At 38.4% G+C, this 15,239-nt stretch overlaps 1 protein-coding gene and 1 long non-coding RNA gene across 12 annotated transcripts in view; both read left to right on the forward strand.

Moving 5' to 3' along the window:
* Window positions 1-15,239, forward strand: part of TMCC1 (transmembrane and coiled-coil domain family 1) — a 255,819-nt gene that overhangs the window by 130,321 nt on the left and 110,259 nt on the right. The gene's annotated exons all lie outside the window — the stretch shown is intronic.
* LOC116539433 lies at window positions 5,932-14,688 on the forward strand. The gene is made up of 3 exons (XR_004264044.1): window positions 5,932-6,662; window positions 8,784-8,800; window positions 14,677-14,688. It is a non-coding gene; the product is annotated as an uncharacterized LOC116539433 (long non-coding RNA).

Below are 15,239 nucleotides of genomic sequence, written 5' to 3' on the forward strand. Positions count from 1 at the left end.
GTGTGTGTGTGTGTATGTGTGTGTGTATAAAATACAATATTATAGGATGCAGCTTAACCATTTTGGCTTTTACCTAAAATAGAACAAACCAATGAGGTGGTTTGACAGTTGGGAACATCTGAAAAGGGTGATTTTCTTTGCCCAGGTGTTGATGAATGCTTTAATTTCATTTAAATAAAATTTTCACACCCACCGTATTGATTACAGTTCTGCTTGACAGGAACTGCATCAGCCTTCTTTCCCTGTAGCGTCTAATGTATTGCCATTATTATTAGGAATTGAGAAGTTCTATCATTGTTATCCTCACCAAACTGAAGGGAAGCACTTAACCAATGTGATAGCAGTGGAGAAACTGTTACGGCCTTGTATGGACTATCAATGAATGGCTAAAGGGAAACTTTGGTTTCCATTTAATTTACTGTGGCAGAGTGTCCTGTTTAAAGTCTAAAGATTGCAAGCATGTTCTGTAATTTTTATCTTGAGGCCTAGTAAATCATTAAGTCTTCTTGCTTTCCACTGATCAGCAGAAGAGGCTGAATAATGATGCTATCCTTCTAGGTATGGCAAAACAGTGGAGAGACTAAACATTACAAAAGAAAGAAAATCATTCCAGTTTTGAAAGAATTAATTTTTTAATTTGCAAGATGGGATAAGTAGCTCATCATATTTCACTTTTAATTTTCTCTACCAGGAAGATTTTGGTTTAAACTTTAGATCCAATTTCAGTAAGTACTGTAATATCTATAGTCTTAAGTTTATGAGTTAGTTTTCTACTTCATATTACATAGTATGTATTTTCTTACCCTTGTTTTAATGGTCTTATTTTTGTGTTTTTCTGTAAACCATCTTTAAAACATTTTTTTAAACTTTTTTTCTTAGTAAGTAGACTGGGTAATATTAAGTAATAACTAAGACTGGTATTTTATTTTATTTTATTTTATTTTTTATTTTAATTTTATTTTTTATATATGTATTGAAACGGAGTTTCACTCTTGTTGCCCAGGCATTGTTGAAGTGCAATGGCACAACCTTGGCTTACTGCAACCTTTGCCTCCCAGCTTCAAGTAATTCTCCTGCCTCAGCCTACCAAGTAACTGGGATTATAGGCGCCTGCCACCACACCTGGCTAATTTTGTATTTTTAGTAGAGACAGGGTTTCTCCATGTTGGTCAGTCTGGTCTTGAACTCTTGACCTCAGTTGATCTGCCCGCCTTGGCCTCCCAAAATGCTGGGATTATAGGCGGAGCCACTGCGCCTGGCTTATTTTTTTGAGACAGAGTCTCACTCTATTGCCCAGGCTGGAGTGCAGTGGCATGATGTTGGCTCACTATAACCTCTGCTTCTGGGTTCAAGTGATTCTCCTTGCTTAGAGGTAGCCGTAGCTAAAATGGGAGACTTCCAGGGATGGTTATGAACAGTAAATTAAATCTGTAACTAGTACCTACCACAGAATCTGGCTTTTATTAAGTTCTGAATATAATTTATTAAATATTATTAAATAATCAGGATGAGTTTAATGGTTTTTGTTTTGTTTGTTTTTGTTTTTGTTTTTGAGACAGGATCTTATTCTGTCACCCAGGCTGGAGTGTAATGGTGTGATCTCAGCTCACTGCAGCCTCTACCTCCTGGGTTCAAGTGATTCTCCTGCCTCAATCTCCCAAGTAGTTGGGACTGCAGGCACACTCCACCACACCTGGCTAATTTTTTTTATTTTTTAGTAGAGACGAAGTTTTACCATGTTGTCCAGACTGGTCTCAAACTCCTGAGCTCAAGTGATCCATCCCCCTTGGCTTCCCAAAGTACTATAATTACTAGGCCTGAGCCCCACACCTGGCTATATAATGGTATTTTTGTAAACATGTTTCTGAGTGTTTCAGTTTGAGCACTTGAAACCACTCAGGAGATGGACATCATGCTCTTTAACAAAACATTTTTTTATATTTCTTAGTATTTAGAATTTTTTTTTTTTTTTTACACAGATAGCCTTTTTCTGTCACCTAGGGTGGAAAGCAGTGGTATGATCACGACTCACAGCAACCTCTAATTCCCACACCCAGATCTTCCCACCTCAGACTCTGAGTAGCTGGGACCATAGGTGTACGCCACCATGCCCAAGTAACTTTTTTTGAAGAGATGGCGTTTCACTATGTTGTTCAGGCTGATCTTGAACTCCTGGCCTCAAGCAGTTCTCCCACCTTGACCTCCCAAAGTGCTGGGATTACAGGCATGAGCCACCATAGAAGCATAAATATTTTTTGTCAGAGAAAAAGTGAGATGAGAAGAGAAAATAACCAACAAAAATGCATTAGCTGACAGTCAAGTACAGAGTTCTCAGGTAGTATCATTAAATCCCTGAATGTATTAGTTGATGAGGCTGGGGTAGTCATATAAAAACATTTGTCTATATATGGTCAGGCACAATGGCTCACACCTGTACTTCCAGCACCTTGGGAAGCTGAGGCGGACAGATTGATTGAGCCCAGGAGTTTAAGACCAGCCTAGGCAACATAGTGAAACTCTGTCTCTACAAAAATTGTAACAAACTACCCAAGTGTAGTGGTGCATACCTGTAGTCCCAGCTACTCTGGATGGTGAAGTGGGATGATCTATTGAGCCCCAAGTGACAGAGGCTGCAGTGAGCCAAGATCACACCACTGTACTTTAGCCTGGATGACAGAGCAATACCCTGTCTGAAAGAAAGAAAAAAATCTAATTTCATTCTACTAGTACTTTTTTTTTTTTTTTTTTTTTTTTTTTTGTTAAGACGGAGCCTTACCCTGTTTGTTGGCGTGTCCCCTCACTGCAACCTCCACCTCCCGGGTTCAAGAGATTCTCCTGCCTCAGCCACCCAAGTAGCTGGGATTGCACCACCAGGCCTGGCTAATTTTTGTATTTTTAGTAGATGTGGGGTTTCACCATGTTGTTGAGGCTGCTCTCGAACTCCTGACCTCAGGTGATCTGCCTGCCTCAGCCCCTCAAAGAGTTGAGATTACAGGTGTGAACCACTGCGTCCAGCTCTACTAGTACTCTTCCCATTTCCATTCCTGTTCTTGGAGTCTCTTGTTAACTTAAGAATAAATTAATGAAATTCATTGGGAAATAGGAAGCACAGAGATTTTATCTCTGAACTCCTCAAGGTACATTAGGGATGACCCAAAAAGATAAGAAATTGTAACATCTGCAGAGATCGTTGGGAAAGTATACTAATTTTAAAACTAAATTGAGCCCAGAAGGTTGAGGCTGCAGTGAGCTGATTGCATCAGTACACTCAAGCCTAGGCAACAGATTGAGACCTTATGTATGGGGGGTAAAATTTGGCATTTACACGGTTTAGCAGGGAGGAGGAGGAGGGATCAACAGGTGAAGCACAGGGGATTTTTAGGGCAGTGGAAGTATTCTGTCTGATACATGGATGTATGTGCATGCATCAAAACCCATAGAACTGTACAACACAAAGAATGAACTCTAAAGCATGAATTAGTAAATAATAATGTGGGCCAGGTGCGGTGGCTCATGCTTGTAATTCTAGCACTTTGGGAGGCTGAAGTGGGTGGATTGCTTGAGCCCAGGTGTTCAAGACCAGCTTGGGCAACATGGCAAAACCCCTTTTCTACAAAAAATACAAAAATTAGCTGGGTATGGTGGTTGCTTCTGCTCGGGGGGCTGAGGTGGGAGGATAGCTTGAACCCAGAAGCTTGAGGCTGCAGTGAACTGTGATTATGCCACTGCAATGAAGCCTGAGCAAAGAACAAGACGCTGCCTCAAAAAAAAACCTAAAACTATTCTAAAAAATTAAAAATCTATCTGTTCATTGAAAAAAAATTTTGGGGTTGGCTATAGTGGCTCATGCCTGTAGTCCTAGCACTTTGGGAGGCTGAGACAGGAGGATCACTTGAGGCCAGGAGTTTGAGTCCAGCCTGGGCAACATAGCGAGACCCTGTCTCTTAAAAATAAAAATAAAATAAGAAGAACTAACTCTCAAAAATGGTCATAGGCCAGTCATGGTGGCTCATGCGTGTAATCCTAGTATTTTGGGAGACCAAGGTAGGTGGATCACCTGAGGTCAGGAGTTTGAGACCAGACTGGTTAATGTGGTGAAACTCTGTCTCTACTAAAAACACAGAAATTAGCCAAGTGTGGTGGCACATGCCTGTAGTCCAAGCTGCTTGGGAGGCAGAGGCAGGAGAATCACTTGAACCTGGGAGGCAGAGGTTGGAATGAACTGAGATTTCTCCACTGCACTCCAGCCTGCTCAATAGAGCAAGACACTGTCTCAAAAAAAAAAAAAAAAAAAAAAAGATCATAAATTACACAAGTGTAAGAATTAAAGTAGTGGTTGATATGTAAAGTCACTTGGAGTTTGGAGGCAGTTATGGAAGAATAGTGGGGCTTACATTGAGATATCTAGTGGTTTGTTTATTTAACCACTTAAAACCCACAAACCTTCCATGTTCACGCTAGCATTAATCACAATAGCTGTCTACTGGTAGATGAATGGATAAACAAAATGTGATCTGTGCGTACAGTAGACTATTACTCAGCCTTAAAAAGGAAGGAAGTTTTGACACATACTACAATATAGATGACCTTGAGGACATTATACTAAATAAAATAGCCAATCACAAAAAGATACTGTATAATTCCACTTGTATGAGCAGTCAAATTCATAGAAAAATGAAGTAGAATGGTGGTTGCCAGGGGCTGGGAAGAGAGGGAAATGGGGAGTTGTTTATTGGGTATAGAGTTTCAGTTTTGTAAGATGAGAAAATTCTGGAACACTGTTTACACAGCAATGTTAATATACTTGATACTACTGAACTATATGTTTAGAAACGGTTAAGATGGTAAATTCTAACCACAATTCAAAAAGAACTTATACAAAAGCCCACACAAATCTGTTCATGTGGGGGGACATAAAAGGAAATAATTTGGAAACTAACTTTATGATACCAAGATAAAAGTACTCCAGACTCATCTTTATATTTTCCCTGCCCCAGCCCTACGATCAGCTTTTTCTCCAAGGAGCCTTGGTTCCTTTTATTGGATTTAGCAACCAAGATTTGGGTTCTAGATTTAGCAACCAAGATTGCTACCGGAGTGTCATTGCTTCTTTTAGCTTACAGAGTTAGAAAATGTATATATGTAGGTATGTTAACTCATGTATACGCACATCTATAATTCTGTATCCACCTGTACGATTAATTATTAGCCTAAGCATGGATTTCATTAGATACCTGTTAGATGTCTCCAACTATAATCCAGTACCACAAAGATCATTGTTGCCTTTTCTTTTTGCTTCTTTGTAAGTTCCCTCACCAACAGTAAGACATCTGATCCACCACCCATCATCCATTTACTTATTGTTTATCCATATTATACATGTAAAGCAGTTTCAGAATTGAGAAACAGATTTACCAACTAGCATACAGTGTTTATGTACAGTTCCTTTTGTTTTTAGTGTTACAGTTTCCAGTCAAAACACCATTTTCCAATGTTGTATCAGGTACTTGTAAAAAAGGTAGATTCATTTTTCACAATCTTTGTCTCATTCAGAGATCCTGATTGCATTATTGATTTTTTTTTTTTTTTTTTTTTAAGTTCACATACATCAAAGTTTACTCTTTGTGATGTAAAGTTGTGGGTTTGGACAAATGAATGGAGTCATGTGATTTTGATTGTTATGATTTCTTTTTTTTTTTTTAATTGTTTTTGAGTCTCACTCTGTCACCTAGGCTGAAGTGCAGTAGTGTGATCTTGGTTTACTGCAACCTTCACCTCCTGGGTTCAAGGGATTCTAGTGCCTCAGCCTCCCAAGCAGCTGAGACTACAGGGATGTACCACCACACCCACCCCGGTTTTTTTGTTTGTTTTTAGTAGAGATTGGATTTCAACATGTTGGCCAGGCTGGTCTTGAACTCCTGACCTCAGATGATCCCCCCACCTCAGCCTCCCAAAGTGCTGGGATTACAGGCGTGAGCCACCGTGCCCAGCCTTTTTTCTACCTTTTGAAAGTTTTTTATAATGTTGCATTTAATGTTTAGGTCTATGGGCCATTTTGAATTTTTTTTTTTTTTGTATAAGGTATAATATGTAAATATCTTTACATCTTATTCTTTTTGGTGGGGATACATATTGACATGCAAATTTTACATCACCATTTGCCTAAAAGACTTATCTTTTCTCCATTGAATTACCTTTGCACCTTTGTAAAAATGTAGTTGGCTGTATTTGTGAAGGTCTTTTTTAAGATTCTCCATTGTATTCCATTGATCAATGGACTGTATCCTTCCTCCAGTACTACCGTGTATTGATTGTTGTAGTAAGTCTTAAAGTCAGGTAATATGAATCCTCTAATTTTGTTATTCTTTTCCAGAATGGTTTGGCTATTCTAATTACTTGTCTTTTCATATAAATTTTAGAATAAGCTCTATGTATCTGTAAAAAGACCTGGCTAGCATTTTGATTGTGATTGTGTTGATCAAATTGAATTGAATCTTAACAATATTGAGTCTTCCAGTAAATGACATGGTGTCTCTTTCCATATATTTGACTCTCCTTTGGTTTCTTTTATCAGTGTTTTCTAGTTTTGCACATACAGATCCTGCACATATTTTATCATGTTTATACCTAAGCGGTCCTTTAGTAGGAGAGATTGATAAATGGTATTGCTTTTTAATTTGGGATTTCAGTTGCTCATTGCTGGTACATAGCAATAAAATTGACTTTTGTATATTGATGTTGTATCCTGTGACCTTACTAAACCAACTTATTTTTAGTTCAAGAAGGTTGTGTTTTTTTGTTAGTGAGTCTTTGTTTTGGGGATTTGGGATTTTTTTGTTGTTGTTGTTTGGTTTTTTTTTTTTTTTTTGGTAGAGTCTTATGATTTTCTAGACAGTTACATTCCTTAAGAATAGAAAGTTTTATTTCTTTGTTTGCAGTGGGTATGCCTTTTATTTATTTTTCTGGCTTTATTGCACTGGCTAGTACTTCATGTTGTTAAATAGGACTTGTGAGAAAATATATCCTTACTTTGTTCCAGATCTTAAGGGAAAGCATTCGTTCTCTCACCATTAAATGTGATGTTAGCTACATGTTTTTCATATGTACCCTTCATTAGTTTAAGGAAGTTTCCTTCTATTCTTAGTTTGAGAGTTGTTAATCATGAATGAATGTTTCATTTTAGTAAAAACTTTTTCTGCATCTATTGGTATAACATCTGGTTAAAAAAAATTATTTAGCCTTTTGATATGGTAAAACACACTGATTTTCATATGTTGAACTAGTCTAGCATTTCTGGGATGAATCCCACTTAGTTGTGATATGTTATCCCTTTTATATATTACTAAATTTGATATGCTAAGACCTTTTGGATTTATGTATTGCTTTTTAAAAGGAAAAGCAATACGTAATTAACTTGCAGAATATTATGATGTGGAGCATGAAAAACATCTGCTTTGGAAAGCTTATTCTTTATTACTGCCTTCCTAAAATTCATTCTTTTTCCACACTTCATAATTTGGAAGATTGGACATATATAAAGTTAGGACTTTAGATAAAAATCTGAGTCATTTGGAAAATTGTACATTTTTAGGTAAACATTTGACAAAAATGTGAAATGATTCTCTTTTCAGACATACTATTTGGCTACTTATTTTATATGTGTGTTTTAGATGCTGATGTGGTTTGGCTCTGTGTCCCCACCTAAATCTCATGTCACATTCCCAGAGTTGAAGGAAAGGCCTGGTGGGAGGTGATTGAATCTTGGGAGCAGACTTCCCCTTTGCTGTTCTCTGTTATAATAGGGTTCCCATGAGACCTGCTTATTTAAAAGTGTGTAGCACCTCCCCCTTCTCTCTTTCCCTCGCTCTCTCTTCTGCTGGCCATGTGAAGATGTGACTGCTTCCCTTTTGCCTTCCACCATGATTATAAGTTTTCTAAGGCCTTCCCAGCCATGCTTCCTGTACAGCCTGCAGAACTGTGAGTCAATTAAACCTTTTTTCTTCATAAATTACTGAGTCTCAGGTGTGTCTATAGCAGTGTGAGAACTGACTAATATGGGTGGCTTATTCTTTCAGACTGATTTCTTTTCTCATTTAGACATTTGGTGCTTACTGTTTTAGTGTATTAAATTAGCTTCTTTAATATACCTTTTGATCATTCATTAATGATTTTCAAGTGGCTGGGGAATTGGGATATATTTAATCCGGAATAGAAGCTTTAAAGAATGACCTCCCAGGGAGAGTATAGCTCTGATTGTGATTCTGGTGATGTGATGAATGACTGTTTGGATTTTGTTTTTTTTTTTTTTTTTTAATACTCTGCAGGGACATATATAATCAATCATCAAAAATTCTGTTCTAGTGAATATATAGATATTAATATCATGAATGATAGGTTTAACCTAGATCCATAAAGGGAAGAGATAAGGTCACTGCTTCCTCACTCAGAGAGTGAGGAAAAGCATTCTGCTGATGCCATTATTTCTACTTCCAGAATGCTACCTAGAGAACTGTCCTAAGTTTATTGCTGACAGCTGGGAAATAGAGGATTGCTGCGTTGGGAGGTCAGGATTAAGGTGGTCCTTTCATAGTATAAGCATTCACTTCTGTCTAGGTTAGTGCAAACTTTTAGGTCATGCCTAAGTTAAATATTTTCTAACCCCTCCCATACATTTAAAGCAATTAGGTTCCAGGAATAAGGGGTTCTGAGGCCTCACCATTCTAACAGTAAATAGAAGATAGGCAGTATGAAGTCCTACAGATAATTCAGTATGAATGCTGAAGATAGAAAAGGTATTATAGTGGGCTGGGTGCCATGACTCACGCCTGTAGTCCCAGCACTTTGGAAGGCCGAGGTGAGTGGATCACGAGGTCAGGAGTTCGAGACCAGCCTGGCCAACATAGTGAAGCCCTGACTCTCCTAAAAATATGAAAATGAGCAGGGGGTGGGGGTGGGGGTAGGGGGGTGGGGGCGTGGCATGTGCCTATAACGAGAAAGCTGAGGCAGGAGAATTACTTGAACCTGTGAGTGGAGGTTGCAGTGAGCCGAGAGCAAGTGGAGGTTGCTCTGAGCGACAGAGCAATACTCCACCTTGGAAAAAAAAGATATTATAGTGTTTAGGGTTGGTAGTTTGTTTGAAGAGACAGGGTCTTGCTCTGTCAGGCTGGAGTGCAGTGGTACAATCATGGCTCACTGCAGTCTCGAACTCCTTGGCTCAAGATATCATTCCTCAGCCTCCCAAGTAGCCAGGACTACAGGAACTTGCCCCCATGCTGTGCTAATTTAAAAAAAAATTTTTTTTAGCAATAAGGTCTTATTGTGTTGCCCAGGCTGGTTTTGAATTCCTGGCCTCAAGTGATCTTCCTGCCTCAGCCACTCAAAGTGTTGGGATTATAGATGTGAGTCACTGTACCCAGCCTGGGGTTTTGTCTTTTTTTTTTTTTTTTCCTAATTTTTGTTGTGTTTTGTTTTTTGGGACAGGGTCTCACTCTGTTACCCAGGCTGGAGTACAGTGGCATGATCTCAGCTCACCTCCTGGGTGCAAGTGATCCTCTCACCTAAGCTTCCTGAGTAGCTGATTCTATAGGCATGTGCCACTATGTCTGGCTCATTTTTGTATTTTTTTGTATAGGTGGAGTTTTACCATGCTGGTCTTAAACTCTTGGGCTCAAGCGATCCGCCCTCAGCCTCCCAAAGTGCTGGGATTAAAGGTGTGAGCCACTGTGCCAGGCTTTTTTTCTTAATTCTTATGTAAAATTGAAAATATTTAGATCTATTTCCATAGGAGAGCCTCTAAAAAGTGGACTCTGATTCAAAGGATATGAATATTTTTAAAGATTTTAAGGCTGGGCACAGTGGCTCATGCCTGTAATTCCATCACTTTGGGAGGCCAAGGCAGGTGGATCACCTGAAGTCAGGAGTTCGAGACCAGCCTGGCCATCATGGTGAAACCCCATCTCTACTAAAAATACAAAAAATTAGCTGGGCGTGATGGCAGAAGACTGTAATCCCAACTACTCAGGAGGCTGAGGCAGGAGAATCACTTGAACCTGGGAGGCAGAGGTTGTAGTGAGCCAAGATTGAGCCCCTGCACTACAGCCTGGGCAACAAGAGCAAAACTTCGTCTCAATCAATCAATCAATCAATTAAGACAAGATTTTGAAACATTCTTTTACCCAAGCGAAACAAATCCTTTATGTTAATTATGACTTATTCAAGAAATACTATCTATTATAGGTGAGTGAAACTATCATTTGGAACAAATTGTATTTTCTTAAAAATGCATAATAATGCATCATATGCATATAATTTCATTATAATGCAGTACATTTGTTCTACTGAAGGTGTAATTAACAGAGAGGAACTTGCCGTTTAGACATCTACTGCAAGATTTAAAACAGGAACCCTGCAGGTACTCAGGATAGTTGAATCATAGATCACCATATTGGAAAGCTGAGAGAAGTCTCAACAGGATTCAGTCCATTCCCCACATTTAGATTTCTGAATTTGTGTGTTTCTGGAACATTGATTTGCCTCACAAAAAAGTATTTTGTTATGTATAAAGAAAAATGTGGTTTGTGCTACATATTAAATATTCCCTTTTCCATATTATTCTGTTTTATCAGTCTAGAATCAAACTTATATAATGATAGTTATAACTTAGTCTTAGCAAATCAAATTCAGAATTAACCTAAATTCTTTTTGACCTGAGATCAAAAACAAATTAGTTCACTTTTCATATTAAAACATTTTTGTTTTTAATTCTCTGAAACAAGTGAAGATACCTGGCTTATTTTTTAAGAGATCAAAACAAAATTAAACATCTCATACCTATTGTAAGCTGCTCAGAACCCCATATCTTTTCTTTCCATTTTGTTTTCTCTGTGAATATTTGGCAGGAAGGATTTTATAAGTTTAATATGTATACAGGACTACAGTAATTTATTCTTATTAATATCACTAGCTATAAGTAGTGGACTGGTTCTTTGGGAGTTTTTCATATGACATCAGAGCTTAAATTATTCATAATTGGTGTTTGAGAATCTTATTCCATAGATCTTTTATTCATGTACAGTGTTGTCAAGATTTGGGGATTTGCTTGATTTTTACCTGGATTCCTTACTCTAGTATATTTTGAACAAGTAGGATAATTTTTGTGTGTGTGTGTGTGGTGGTGAGTCGGTAACTTTTGTCAAGTATTTGTTTCCTTATTAACAAGGAACTCATTGGATTGTTGTGGAAATTCTTTTTTTTTTTTTGGTGGAGTCTCACTCTGTCACTTAGGCTGGAGTGCAGTGATGCAGCCTCAGCTCACTGCAACCTCCACCTCCTGGCTTCAAAGGATTCTTGTGCCTCAGTCTCCTGGGTTCAAACACTTAGCCTCCTGAATAGCTGGGATTGCAGGTGTACACCACCACGCCCAACTAATTTTTGTAGTTTTAGTAGAGATGGGGTTTTGCCACATTGGCCAGGCTGATCTCCAACTCCTGGCCTTAAAAGATCCATCTGCCTCAACCTTCCAAAGTGCTGGGATTACAGATGTAAGCCACCGTACCCAGCCCGAAATTCAAATTAAGTAGCACCTAGTACAGCTCTTGGGTACATAGTAGCTGCTATAATAACTTATAAAACATTTTATGAAGTTGTACCTAAAAGTTAATTCGCTTCTTAGTTGGCACTTAACAACAACCAAAAACCCCACATCTCATCCATTTACCCATATGTAGCAGGCAAGAACTGAATGGCAGGATACCAGAGAAGTGGCATAATGGCATAGCTATTTATTTCAATACAGTTGTGAGACACAGGATGTGTGGAATCTGGCTCTGGATTTGCCACAGAATATTGGGTCTCTGTAGATAATATGGTTAAAATTTCTTCAGGTATATGTAACACAACCTACTTGCTCAGCTAAGAGTGCTAATCAGCATGGATTTAATCAAATCCATGTTTTCCTAGTTATTCAATAATAATATATTTCTAAGTCTTATCTTGTGTGAAAATGGTTTAAAGTTCATTTTTCTTCAAGTTCTCTTCATAGATATTTCCAAGGACTTTCCTGTATTGTATTCTACAGGGTTCTTTCCTAGTTATTACTATAGGAGAAAAGTATGTTCCTGCCACTGCAGGACGTGAGTGGGAAAGAGTGGATACGGACAGGTGACACATCAAGCCCAGGGGTTATGGGGAGAAGGAATGGGTCTGTGTAGCTGTACAGCCTGATGATAAGGAGTCAGATTCATGTTGGGTGAGAAGGACATCCATGGTGCATTGATGTTGCCTAGTGTGGAGTTTCAGAGCCCAGGTGGGATGAGGATGACATCTACACCAGGGAAGTGGTGGTAGCTGCAGATATAGAAGATTGGTTACATATGGAAGGAGGGGGATTGATAAAAATAAATGCAGTGAGGATAAAATCAGTAATTTAAATATTGAAAATATTTTAAAATAATTTTGAAATAATATAGCTTAAAATGAAAGTATGTTAAGTTTATAAATGGAGCCAAATATTATGTATATACTCCTGAAGTGTTGCCAGAGTTTGCTGAGCTTTGAAAAGAACCATATGATTTATAAGATAATCCTAAAAGCTTAAGGAAAAACTTTGGCTTCTAAATTTTCAACTATATAAATTGAATATTTTGAAGTCTAAATTTAAATCTGAATAGGCCTGTTATACATAGAAGCTGTTTTAAGCCCATAAGACAAGCTTTTAAAGAAAAGCCATGGAGAACATCAGAACATAGTCTAGGCTACCAGGGTCTACCTGATAAAGTCAAATTACGGTTTTGGCACTGAGCTTCCTGGTAACTAAAGCAAAAAGTTACATAAGAGAATTTAACTTTGGGTCCATGGATTTCCTAGGATTATATGTAAAGTTGCATGTGTGTGAATTTTTTTTTTTTTTTCTGGAGAAAGAATGCATAGTTTTCATTAAATTCTCCAAGGGGTTTATGATGCAAAAAAATGTTGAACCATTTTATTTATATATATGTAACTGAGGGGACTCTGAGTTTATTTTTAGAAATCATTCTGCAGCTTACATTAATGGAGCATGTGTTGCCTAATTAAATCTAGGTTTTAAATCAGTCTTCAGATATATGAAGAATTAACATTTTGTTGAATACCTTTTATATGCCTAGAAAAAAAGTACTGTTATCCATTGATACATTCTCATAACAATGATTTATTCTCCTGACAATAATACAAAGTAATTATTATCCTGTTGTACTGATGAGGAAACTGAGATTGGGATTAAAAAGGTTGCCCAAGGTTACAAAACTAGCAAGAGGCCAAGTAAGGTAGTAGGTGTTCTTTCTGCTCCTCCACACTCATCTCCAGCAGAGTGTCACCTATGTTCTGGGCATTGCACAGGGTGCTGGTGATGTAATAATGAACACAACAAACCCTTACCCCTGACCTTGAAAAGAATATAGGGGAATTAGGTATAGAGAATTTTAAACTATTGAGTATGCATTTATTTTAGATATTTCTTATACTGGTCCATTTACTCTTTTAAGAATGCTAGCAATGCTTTATTTCCTTAAACTGCCCAATACCCTTAGGGAAAAACACCTATTATTCAAATGGACAAGTGAGGCAGAGTGTAAATGTGACTTGGCTCATTATCACCAAATTTACTTGCAGAATCAAATTTAGAACCATGGTTTGTAATACTTTATATTACACGATAGTCATCAGTCTGCATAGTTAAAAAAAAATTAAACCAGTTTTTAAAGCTACATGCATATTTATTAAATTTTCTCTGAGTGTACTTAGTTATTTTTTTCCTCCCTCCTTGCAGGGATTTAAAAAAAAAAAAAAAAAAGGCAAAAGGGAAAGAGGTTAAGGGCTGGGTGCAGGTGGCTCACGTCTGTAATCCCAGCACTTTGGGAGGCTGAGGCAGAAGGATCACTTAAGGCCAAGTGTTTGAGGCAGCCAGGGCAACAAAGACAGACTCCATCTTGCTTTTTTTTTTTTTTTTTTTTTTTTTTTTAAAGACAGAGTCTGACTCACCCAGGCTGGAATGGAATGGCATGATCTTGGCTCACTGCAGCTTCTGCCTCCTGGGTTCAACTAATTTGCCTGTCTCAGCCCCCCGAATAGCTGGGATTACAGGTTTGCACCACCATGCCCAGATAATTTTTGTAGAGATGGGGTTTCACCATGTTGGCCAGGCTGGTCTTGAACTCTTGACCTCAGGTGATCTGGCCTCCCAAAGTGCTGGGATTACAGGCGTGAGCTACCATTCCCAGCCCCATCTTGCTTTTTATTTATTTATATTTTTTTGAGATGGAGTCTTGCTCTGTTGCCCAGGCTGGAGTGTGGTGGTGCTATCTTGGCTCACTTCAACCTCCGCCTCCCAGGCTCAAGCGATTCTCCTTCCTCAGCCTCCCAAGTAGCTGGGATTATATAGTCAGGTGCCACCATGCCCCGCAAAATTTTTTGTATTATTAGTAGAAATGGGTTTTACCATGTTGGCCTGGCTGGTCTTGAACTCCTGACCTCAGGTGATCCACCCGCCTCAGCCTCCCAAAGTGCTGGGATTACAGGTGTGAACCACGATGGCTGGCCCCATCTTGCTTTTTTTAAATGAGAAGAAATTCAGCTGTGTCTTTTTAAAGGCTTCTCTCTCCCCACTTTGGGAAGGACTTGCTCTGTGCGGCTGAAATGGAGAAAGAGTAGCTAAAATCCTTAGGATCCAGAATGTCTGGTAAGAAGCCCTAGAGGCTACAATCACAACCATCAGGGCATTTGCTCTGAAGGGGAGGATTCTTGTGGAAACAAGTAGGCTTAGAGAAATGCAAAGCTATTCTTGGCAGAGGCTGAGCTATGGAGTGAAGTGCTCAGTTTAGTGCTATGGCTGAGAAGCTATTGGTGTTATTCTATATGCTCGCAAGAGAAGGTATACAGTTGGTTTAGGATATGACAACAAAACGTTTTCTAATCTCATCATACAAGAGAAGAATGAGTTTCAAAAAGTGTGACTGCATGTTTTAAAATTGTAAGGAAATTTTTTTCTCTTTGTTTTTGTACTCCTAAATGAAAGAATCTTCCTAGTAGACAGCGGTGCCTCCAGCAATGGTAGCTGATTCCTTTATTACCTCTCAGCTTTGTTACCTTGAGTAAGTTTCTGATCCTTTCAGCTTCCTCTTTGAGTTAAGGGGTGGTAGTAATTATAATAACTGCCTCTTGGAGCTGTTCTGAGGATTATATCAAATATATGTGAAACTCTTTGT

The sequence above is a fragment of the Sapajus apella genome, unplaced genomic scaffold (genome assembly GCF_009761245.1).
Source record: "Sapajus apella isolate SASKATOON/1434 unplaced genomic scaffold, GSC_monkey_1.0 scaffold128, whole genome shotgun sequence".
NCBI classification, from domain to species: domain Eukaryota; kingdom Metazoa; phylum Chordata; class Mammalia; order Primates; family Cebidae; genus Sapajus; species Sapajus apella.